Genomic DNA, 11,807 nt, shown 5'->3' with positions numbered 1-11,807 from the left:
CAATATCGCTAATCATCAGAGAAATGCAAATCAAAACCACAATGAGATATCACCTCACACTTGTCAGAATAGCTATCATCAATAGAACACAAATAGGGGCTTCCCTGGTGGCACAGTGGTTGAGAATCTGCCTGCTAATGCAGGGGACATGGGTTCGAGCCCTGGTCTGGGAGGATCCCACATGTCGTGGAGCAACTAGGCCCGTGAGCCACAACTACTGAGCCTGCGCATCTGAAGCCTGTGCTCCACAACAAGAGAGGCCGCGATAGTGAGAAGCCCATGCACCACGATGAAGAGTGGGCCCCGCTTGCCACAACTAGAGAAAAGCCCTTGCACAGAAACGAAGACCCAACACAGCAAAAATAAAATAAATAAATTAATAAACTCCTACCCCCAACATCTTAAAAAAAAAAAAAAAGAACACAAATAACAAATGTTGGCAAGGATGTGGAGAAAAGGGAATCTTTGCAAACTGTTGGTGCAAATGTAAGTTGGTGCAGCCACTGTGGAAAACAGTATGGAATTTTCTCAAAAAACTAAAACTAGAACTACCGTGTGACCCAGGAATCCCACTCCTAGGTATCCAAAAAGCAACAACAACAACAAAAAGACTAATTAGAAAAGGTACGTGCACCCTGATATTCACAGCAGCATTATTTGCAATTGCCAAGATAAGGAAGCAACCTAAATGTTCATCAACAGATGAATGGATAAAGAAGATATGGTGTATACACACACACACACACACACACACACACACACACACAATGGAATACTACTCAGCCATAAAAAATGAAGTTTTGGCATTTGCAGCAACATGGATGGAATTAGAGTGCATTATGCTAAGTGAAATAAGTCAGACAAAGACAAATACTGTATGATATCACTTATATGTGGAATCTTAAAAATACAACAAACTAGTGAATGAAACAAAAAAGAAGCAGGCTCACAAATATAGGGAGCAAAGTAGTGGTTACCAGTGGGGAGAGGGAAGGGAAGAGGGGCAACATACAGGTAGGGGAGTAAGAGGTACAAACTATTATGTATAAAATAAGCTACAAGGGTACATTATACAACACAGGGAATATAGCCAATGTTTTATAATAACTGTAAATGGAGTATAACCTTTAAAAATTGTGAATCACTATACTGAACACCTGTAACTTATATAATATTACTGTACATCAACTATACTTCAACAAAAAATAAATAAATAAAAATATCTAAGCAATAAGCCAGTAAGCGTCAAATAAGTGTTCTTTAACTTGAATTGTTGAATTAACTTTAGGTCTGCTTTACCTTTAAAATTTTTAATATATTGCATTATTAAAAAGAAATATTTTATTAAAATTGAGAAAAGTACTTGGCAGGAAAAATAATTCAGAAAGAAAATAAAACAGAATAGCAAGTTTGGTCTAGTGCCAGGAGCCCTGAATTGCAATGATAGTATTTCTATGTCTCCTTCATATCTCCCTGCCCCAATTTTTATCTTGACTCCATTATTTGTTTATATCTCCACATTTTTCTCATTTTATTGAAATTAGTAAAATATAAAAGCTATCAGGTAAAACTAGGATTTATAAGGACTATAATAGATTGAGATTGAAAATAAAATGTTTCACAAATTACCTTGTGGATAGACATCTTCCCACAGTGCAATTGAAACAAAGCCAAAATGGATGTGGTATAATTTTGACTTCTCTCTCTGGGACATGCTGATTTAACTAAGATGGACAGCAGTCAGTTTCAGGCTGACCTCTAATATTGATAATTACTAGTTTATAGTCAATAAATCCAACTGCAATACAATGATACTCCACTATAATTAATATATCCTACAATGTACGTATGCATGAGACTTTGTATATATATACATATGTACATATATGTATATGTGTATATATGATGTTTATCATACATATTTATGTATTCACAGGGGTTAGATAGATAGATATCCTTCAATGTGCAAAGAATTGTGTTGGTGAGATTTGAATGGCTTGTCAAGGTGTTTGGACCTTATCCTGCATGCAGTGCAGAACTTGTAAAGTATGTGTGAAAGAGACTGACATGATCAAAATAGTTTTCAATGACTGGAAATAGAGTAGAGAATATTTTAGAGTATTTTATTTCTCAGCCATGCTGCCAAAACCCAGTGATGTTCAAGGATCAATTTTGAGATGTATTTTTAGTGCACATTTCATTTTAATTAATTACAGCAGAGTTAATGCTGTCCCCATGCTAACAACCTCTTCCCACACTTGCATGACTATGTTCCTTCATGGCATGAAAATGAAGGTCCGGAAATTGCACAGGAAAAACTGCAGGTGAATGTATCTCTAAAACTGAGGAAAGAGTGGAGCTGAGTGATTTGGGAGATATTGCATAGGGGGAACTGACAGAAATGGGAGAGAATAAACTTTGAGGAAGGAAGAGCTGTCAAGGATGACAACAGGATTTTCAGCGTGAGGGACCAGGTAATTGGTGAACCCATGAAATGAGATAGCGAGTAAATGATACCTACTTTAGTCAGAATGAATTGCCAAGATTTCACTGCTATAATACCAACACTGTCTCACCTGAAATGTTTTCACTACTTGGCTCCTAAAAATAGAAGTGCATAAAGGTTCCAAAATACATGTGTATTTGAGCCGATAAGCTTTTTCTTAAAAAAAAAAAAAAGTACGCAAAGAATCATATTATGTAAAGGTAAAAGAATCAAAAAACAACATTACCTGAATAATTTATCTATGATGTATGGATCTTACCCTCAATATAAGACCCAATGGAACATTTCAGTTCAATAACATCAGTGCACTACAGACATAGTCTAAGGATCCTTAGCTACTATCAGACTGTGATTAGCCTCAGGCTGAGCCCACAAACGCAAAACAAAGTCAAGAACTGTAAATATAAAAAAAATAAATCTAAGAAAAACAAATCTCAAACGTTTTGCATCGATTAGAAAATATTTCAGACAAAAATAGAAATATAATATTTTTCTTCTTGACTGTCTCCCACAATACACAGGCAACTAGATGACTCTTGAAATACCTATTGAATTTTTTTATGAATTATCTAGATAACTGATTATTCTCATATCTATGCTGCCTATGTGAGATGTAAGTTATTAAAATATTTAACACATATTCACATCTCCTGACTACTGTCATACACACATCTATGACTCTACAGCTATACATGACAATTAATGCTGACCCAGAAAGCTTTCCTTTTCTTGGCACAAAGGGTACAGTAATTCAATACAAGAGATCTTGCCGAAAGAAACATTTTTAAAAATCTTGCTCAACATAATTTCTTACTTTTGGTACAGTCAGACTTGGTTAATCTAAATCTTAGTTTGAAAATTTCATCTTCTTGTGTAAATGTGTCTAAAAATTTGAAATGTAATGGCATACTATTTTCAACTGTCTGGTTACTATTTAAATATAGCAGGCTATAAAACCATGAAAATAGAACAATCAAACAAATTGACAGAGTGCGACTAAATTCTTCCTTTCTATTGAAATAAATGCTTCGTTATTTTCAAATGAATTTGGCTCTTAAACCATATTATGTCAAATTATTTATGATGTTTTCAGTGAAGCTATCTCCATTTTATACCTCCCACTATAAGGAGCCTATAATGAATGAAACATTACAGAAAATGTGAAGTTTATCTCAAGGTCACTTTCCCGCTGATAGACTCACTGCTGACAGCAGAATCAGTGACTCATAAAATGGCTGTGCTGGTGTTGTCTTGATACTCTTAATGGTGATGCATCTACCTTGTTTTCATGTTCAGTAATGATGCTAATACAGAGTGTGAAAATCCACTAACAAGATCCACCTGAAGAAATGATTACCTCCAGAAAAACGTCTTATCATGCCATTAATGGTATTTTGAAAGCTTTAATGGATCCCTGAAATCCTACCCTATAAATAACAAAACTGCCAATCATTTGCTGAGAGAAAGTAGGTGAAAGTCAATCTTTGACAAGGGTATACAAAAAAAAACAGCCAGCTTCTTTCAGATGTTAAATGTATTTGCCTTTGAACTCCAACTATTTCATAAATATTTCCTTTGACAGATAATTTTTTCATTCTCACGTATTTCTCTGTTTGTGGTTAATGGTACACTCTTTTAAATTTCAAATTATCATTCCTTATTCATACTTCTTGACAATTGCTACTCTATTATTTAGAGTTATTTGCAGAGTATAGCAAAATGGTATAGCTACAATTCTTTTAAAAGTTTTACACAAAGATATGTCCCCTTAAACCAATTTTTGTTCTCAGCATGGAGTACTGCATAATAACATGCTGCTAGAAGATTATTATGAAATGTCAAACATCTATCAGGGTCCATATTGCTTTTCATGATAATACATATTTATTACACATCTACTGTATCGCAATGTATTGTATATTATAGCAATACACAGTGTGGAGAAGACAAGGTCCTGACCTTCAGGAGTCTGTCTCCCATCTTCTGGCTGGATAATAATAAAGGCATAGTCTTATAAAAAAAAAAGAAGAAGAAAAAGAAAAATGATAAATAAAATGCAAATAAATAGAAACAGTGATTATTCCAATAAAAAATATTATGATGCATATATTCCCTGATATCTGAATATAAGAAAGAATCATGTATCTTTATTTTTCTAAAATTAGTCAGAATTTAGACTCTATTTTTCTAAATTAGAGTAAATCTAGGTCTGCCTCCAGTAACCCGGTTATGGGAAATTCAGACATATATCTATACAAGAAAAGGATAATTTTAGAGAGAAATTCAGTTTATCCAAATTAACCCTGATAAGGGTGACAGGATTAACTAGATACATTTTCACAGACACAATAAAGTTGTAAAAGAGCTGCTTCAGAAAAATAGTACCAGGGACAAATGGTTTCACCAAATAAGTCTACCAAATATTTAGAGACCAGTTAGCACATAAATGATGGAAAACATTCAAATTCATTTTATTAAGCAAAAATAATATTGACATACAGCCTGATAAAGATAGTGGACAATAAAGAAATTATAGACTAATATTACTTATAAGTATTGCAAAAATTCTAAATAAAATATCAGTGAGTAGTTCCAATACCACCAGTAATATACCCTGCTTATTATGGACTGAATGCAATGTCCCCCCAGTATTCATGCATTGAAGCCCTAACCCCCCAATGTAATGATATTTGGAGACTGGGCTTTTATAGAAGTAATTAAAGTTAAATGAGGTTATAAGGGCCCTGATCCAATAGGATTTACTGTCCTTATAAGAAGAGATTCCAGAGAGCTCATTTGCTCTTCCTCCAGATTTAGTAAATGTTCTACCACTTGGAAAGCTTATTTTTCTTTTGTCTTTCTTTCTTTTTTTTTTTTTTTTAGGTAACCACACCAATAAATACTTGTGAAATAATTGATATATGAATTAACACATAGAGTATGGATAGTGGACAAGACAAGTAGAGCATTCCTGACAGGAGTAATATTGTCAGAAAAAGTATAGGGATAGAGCTACTAACAAGTGAATTTTTGTATGAAGCCAAAATCTAGAGAGGCAGTGAAGGATGCTTCAGGGACAATTGGAGAGCAACCAAAGGACACATGCTCATCTTTGTCAATGAAATGTTGGGTCACAGACTTCCAGCATTTGGAGATTTCTGAAGTATCTGGTAGATTTCTCTATAAAGAGAGAACAACCTACCTTAAAGCAAGATTGCCTAAGATAATATGAGTTAAAGTAGAGCCCATAAATACAACTAACGGTTTTCCCTAACACTGTTTTACCTTCTACATCATCAAGGACAACCTCACCTTTGGAATCCACTACCTTTGAGCCTCGGATTCACCATTTTCTCCTTCCTTACCTACAATCCAATGTTAAGTTTGAGAATACTACCTTTTCAAATTTACTGTGGTAGGTTCCAATCCCAGCCCTCTGCCCATACTGCACCTTGCTGGGTTTATCTCTGGGGCAAATGAAGAACTGTATGCTCAGTAATTTAGATTCAAAACTGCCACATGAAATTCTAAATACTCTGTGTAATCAAGCACTGGAGCTTTTGCTTTTACAGTAGATGGCTCTACCATATGTGATAAAACATACAACTTTGCCCTTGTTTCACTAATTGATTTAATCTAGGATCTTATTTACTAAGTCATCCTAATGAAAGTGTGGTGATTTTTTGTTGATGACCAATTCCTTCTAAATATTTGACTCTGTGATTCCAAAGAAAAAGTCCTACATAAACTTTATTCGTTCATCCATTTGGCTAGTGAGTCATTTATTCACTTAACAAACATCTTTTAGAGCACCAACCGTATGCCAGACAGTGTTCTAAATACTGTGTTAGAAAAATAAAGTCTGTCCTCATGAAGATTACATTCTAGTGAAGGGAGATAGAAAATAAACATAGAAATAATTGAACAAGACAATTTCAACTAGTGAAAAATGCAGTGAAGAAAATGACACGGGTTAATTCACTGGAGAAGCACTGAGTGAAAGGAGCTACTTTAGGTTGAATGAGCTAAAAAGACTCCACTGAGAGGGCAGTACTGAGCTTAGAACTGATAATTAAAAATATGTGATTGAGAATTGCAAATGCAAAGACCCAGAAGTGGGAGAATGTTTTGGAGTAAAATAGAAAAAAATGAGGTCTGATACATAAGCAGGATCAGATTATAATGTTCCTTCTGATTTTTATGTTTCCTGAATTTTTGTGGCCAAAAAGGGTGAGGTATGCATGTTGTCCAGATAATACTAATGTGTAGGGCAAGCTTTAAAACTAAGAACCCTGCAAAAGAATTATGAGAAACTCACTTCAGGAGGATGTATGGATACCACGCAAAATGTAAAAATGTACTATAGACAGGAACAGACTCAGTTTTGCCCCAGTGAGCACTGTTGCATCCAATTAAGCCACCTGACTGCTTTTGTCATTATGTAATCAGTCTGCACACATTGAAAGCAGCAGAAGAAACATTCCCAAATTACTCCACACTTTCACTTGAAATTAGTGCTTATTTTAAGCTGAAGCTTAGTTCTAGAAAAGGCTCACTTGATCTCTATCCCACGACATTGAGAAAGACAACATTCACAAAGGTAAAAGAAAGTTTGTTTATCCATGGAATTCAGTTAACATAAAGATCCAATCTATGTAATTTATATGAGAAGCCCAATTTCTCAAATCATATGTTTGTCAGTTCTTCACTTGTCTTTGCAGATCCAACAAGCAGTTTTTAGTCATTTCCACTAGAATATTCTATAGCTGTTTCTTCGTATTTCCAAACAATTCATGGATTTTTAAAAGTTTGATAAAAATAGATTTATACACTTTTTGTCAAATAACAAAATATTTAGAAACATCTAAATGACAAGCTATATTTTTAGATATGATTTTCACTTCTGATAGCCTGTACTTATAACTTCAGTGCTTTAATGACAAAAAACCATGGTAATGACCAAGAGGTTAGTATCAAATACTACAAACTGCTAGTTATTCGCATAATAGAGAGAAGTTATTGTTGGCATCATAAAATGGCAGTGTTACAATCTGAATGAATACTGAGTTTACACAATGTTTCGAACCTTTTATAAAAGAAATGCTTTTAAAACCTGCTTGAGGGCTTCCCTGGTGGCGCAGTGGTTGAGAGCCCGCCCGCCGATGCAGGGGACGTGGGTTCGTGCCCCGGTCCGGGAAGATCCCACATGCCGCGGAGCGGCTGGGCCCGTGAGCCATGGCCGCTGAGCCTGCGCGTCCGGAGCCTGTGCTCCGCAACGGGAGAGGCCACAACAGAGAGAGGCCCACGTACCACAAAACAAACAAACAAACAAAAAAAACCTACTTGAATGAAATACATCCCATGTTAAGTATTGGGTTTTATTTTCTTCCACTGAATCTATAGATGATCAAATCACTTAATAGTTTTCTCTTTTTTCACATTTAGGCATATTATTATTGTTGAAAATTAAGCATAGAATTTAAAAGCAGAGAGAATAGTAAAATGAACCTCTTCCCCAATTTCCACAATAAAGCGTGCACGGCAAAACTTGTTTTAGGTATTTTCACACACACATGTCCCTCCCACCCTCCACTGGGTTACTTTAAAACAAATACCAGGAATTTTATAAATCCATCTATAAATTTAACATTTTTCTTAAATTCCTGAACAACAGAGGACCCAGTCCAGCAAGCTACAGGAATTTTTTCCCCTGAATTCCTTTCAGCTTTTCTCCCTTAATGAACTAGGCTGGATAAGACTCAGATAAGACTAATTATATTCTGAAATCCATTTTCCTTTCCCTTAAGTATTAGCCCAAATTTTCTCTCAGGTCATCCTGGTCCCTTAGTCCTTTAGAAATAAAAATATTTTTCAATCATAAAGCACAGCCAGCCCCAGTTCTTAGCACCTCAAAAAGATGAGAGAAAAAGAGAGAGAGAATGTGACCCAAAGGTGTCTTACATCAAAAATCACCAGGATATGCCTCTTTCATGTAGTTTAGCTTTATAATTTCTGTATTTCCCCAACCAATGCTTCACCAGCCTAACCCAATCCTATGAAACTAGAACTGTGAGAGAAGAATGGGATGACTTCCCCTCTGTGAGTGGCTACTGACTTCAGGGAAGATGACTGTTTTACATCTCAATCTTCATTTCTCTGGGACCATTTTTACTTTGTTTTCATTATAGTTCCTTGAACTATAACTGCAGAAATTTTGATTGGCAATAGGAGAATTGGAATGTGGGGCAGAAAAGAGAAGCCAACACCAGCTTACCAACGAATAATCAGACATGTGCACAGTTGAATTTTTAACCACCACTGAAAATGTAAGCAGGAAAGCTCACATTGTAACATACAGAGTGATGCAGTCAGTAGAATCTTATTTCTATTAAAAAGAAGTATTTAAACCAAAAACAGACTTACTGAAATAATACCATCTGTTGTTGGATTTCCTAGAGGTACAGGCACATCTATGTAAAACCAATCATCCTCTTTTCAATCTTGTGTTCTCCAAGGGGCTATAAAACGTGTCTACTTAAATGGGACATGACCCTCTCTAGGTAGCTTATTTTAAGGTTCAGCGCCCCTCTTAGCTACAACCCCTGGGCTTACCTGTTTTTTCTTTTCTTTTTTGTTGTTGTTACATATTAACTCTTTGACAGAAGCCAAACCCATCTGGTTTTTGTTCAACCACATAAATCACTCATAAATACACTTTTTGAGTCTGTTATCTGCCATTATATAGCAGTTTATAAGCATTCATACAGAGGTCTTCTCATCTGAGAGTCTCAATTAACCCAACAAGGAAGACAGAGGAGTTGGTCTTTTCTCGTAAACAGTTGTGAATATATTTATTAATAAAAAAAGGAAAGAAGTTACAAGAAACATGTTAAGATAACAGCGAGATATGCCTTCAAGAACTTGGAAACATAAGAAATACTTTTGTTGGAAAAAAATCACTACACAATAGATAAGAACAGAGAAATGAAGTCATTTAAGAGCCAGCTTCCAGGTGTGTCCTGGCAGGCTGATCCCTGCCGGCAGGCTCCAACTGAATAAGAAATGTCTACTGGGAGACAGTATCCAGCCTAAGACAGGTCGGTGAGATAAGCATTGTCCATGAGCTCCCTGCTCTGTCAAGGAGACAGCCTTCTCTCAGACAAGCTGGTCCACCTGGAGCAGAAGTGGCTTCCCAACCCAAGAAGCACAGAAGTTATATGACTTTCCTTAGACGGACTGCTATCCGTCACCAGAGCACAAGAAGCCAGGTGTGTATCCTCTCTTCTCAGTGTCCCTTTATCTAAGTATTGTTTCTCAACTTACCCCGAGATGTGCAGCCTCAGCATCACCTGGAATGAGTGAGAAATGCAGATTCTTGGCCCCTATCCCAGGTGTACTGAATCAGAAAGTCAGAGTGGGGTCCAGCCACGCGTGGACATCAGCAAGTCCTCTAGGTGCTTCTGATGCACATCAAAATTTGAGAACCACTGTTCTAGGGCCAGAGGACAATGTCTTACAAACAACATATTTAATAATCAAAGTATGATTATTAAATAATTTTCCAGATTCTGCTGCACTTTTTCTCAGTCTCTAGGACGTTGAGATAGGGATAAAAACTGCAGTATGGGGCTTCCCTGGTGGTGCAGTGGTTGAGAGTCCGCCTGCCGATGCAGGGGACACGGGTTCGTGCCCCGGTCCAGGAAGATCCCACATGCCGCGGAGCGGCTGGGCCTGTGAGCCATGGCCGCTGAGCCTGCGCGTCTGGAGCCTGTGCTCCACAACGGGAGAGGCCACAACAGTGAGAGGCCCGCATACCACAAAAAACAAAACAAAACAAAACAAAACAACTGTAGTTTGTCTTAAATATCCTTTTCTGGGTTGGTGAAGTATAGCAAGAAAGACTTAAACAGTTTCACCTTGCAGATTCCTCCGGTATCACACATTGTATTTTAATTAAAAATCCCAGCTGATCAGTAACCAAATCTTAGCACAATGCTTCTGTAGAGGGTATGAAGTTTCACTGTTGATAAATTGCTGTGTAGATAATCCACTGCCGATAATTAACTATAGTTAAGAAAACGGTGATAAGAATTGTTAGTGCTCAGATATTAAGCCATTTCGTTGGATTTAAATGTTACTTTAAAAAACTTTTTCCCTTCTCTGATTAATTGATTTGTGCTTAAATAATTCTTGATGCCACTTTTTTCAAAACACAATTATGCAATAATGTTACGTCTGTATAGAATTTTATCATTTCCCATGAATTTCCTCCTACAAACCTCAAAACAACCTCAGTTAGTAGCTCAGGGAGCTGAAAGCATTTTCCTAAAGTCACAAAGCTGGAAGGTGGAAGAGTTTGTGCAATACCAACATAGAAGTAAATTATTTATTTATTTATTTTTTTGTGGTACGCGGGCCTCTCACTGTTGTGGCCTCTCCCGTTGCGGAGCACAGGCTCCGGACGTGCAGGCTCCGCGGCCATGGCTCACGGGCCCAGCCACTCCACGGCGTGTGAGATCTTCCCGGACCGGGGCACAAACCCGTGTCCCCTGCATCAGCAGGCAGACTCTCAACCACTGCGCCACCAGGGAAGCCCAGAAGTAAATATTTTAGTTTTCCTCCCGAGTTCAATATCATACAGATGCTTCAACTGCTCTTTTTTAAAAAAAGAGCCCAACACCTCTTGAGGTATAACTATTGTCCAGGGATCTGACTTTTCTGAACTCGTTGCTATGATTGTGTATGGTGGTGTCTCTGTGCTAAAACAATTCACAAAGCTCACTGTTCTGCAAGAAATTCAGGATTCATTTTCAAATTTCTCAAATGGGCTCCTTTTCACACTTTTGTTTATGGGATTCCAGAGTCAGAACTGCTAGTTTTTTTTATTTATAGTTACTTAAACTAACATGAATTCCAGATACTAAACATAGACTTAGTGAGAATATGCAGACACAATTATCAACTTTTCCATAATAACCTTAGTTAAGATTGGCCAGTGTCGGGCTTCCCTTGTGGTGCAGTGGTTGAGAGTCCACCTGCCGATGCAGGGGACATGGGTTCGTGCCCCGGTCCAGGAAGATCCCACATGCCGCGGAGCGGCTGGGCCCGTGAGCCATGGCCACTGAGCCTGCGCGTCCGGAGCCTGTGCTCCGCAACGGGAGAGGCCACAACAGTGAGAGGCCCGCATACCACACACACACACACAAAAATTGGCCAGTGTCATCTACAAACAATAAATGCTGGAGAGCGTGTGGAGAAAAGGGAACCCTCTTGCACTGTTGGTGGGAATGTAAATTGATAC

Source organism: Mesoplodon mirus (genome assembly GCF_964341445.2).
Source record: "Mesoplodon mirus genome assembly, chromosome: 17".
Classification (NCBI taxonomy): domain Eukaryota; kingdom Metazoa; phylum Chordata; class Mammalia; order Artiodactyla; family Ziphiidae; genus Mesoplodon; species Mesoplodon mirus.
Note: the sequence above shows the minus strand (reverse complement) of the source record.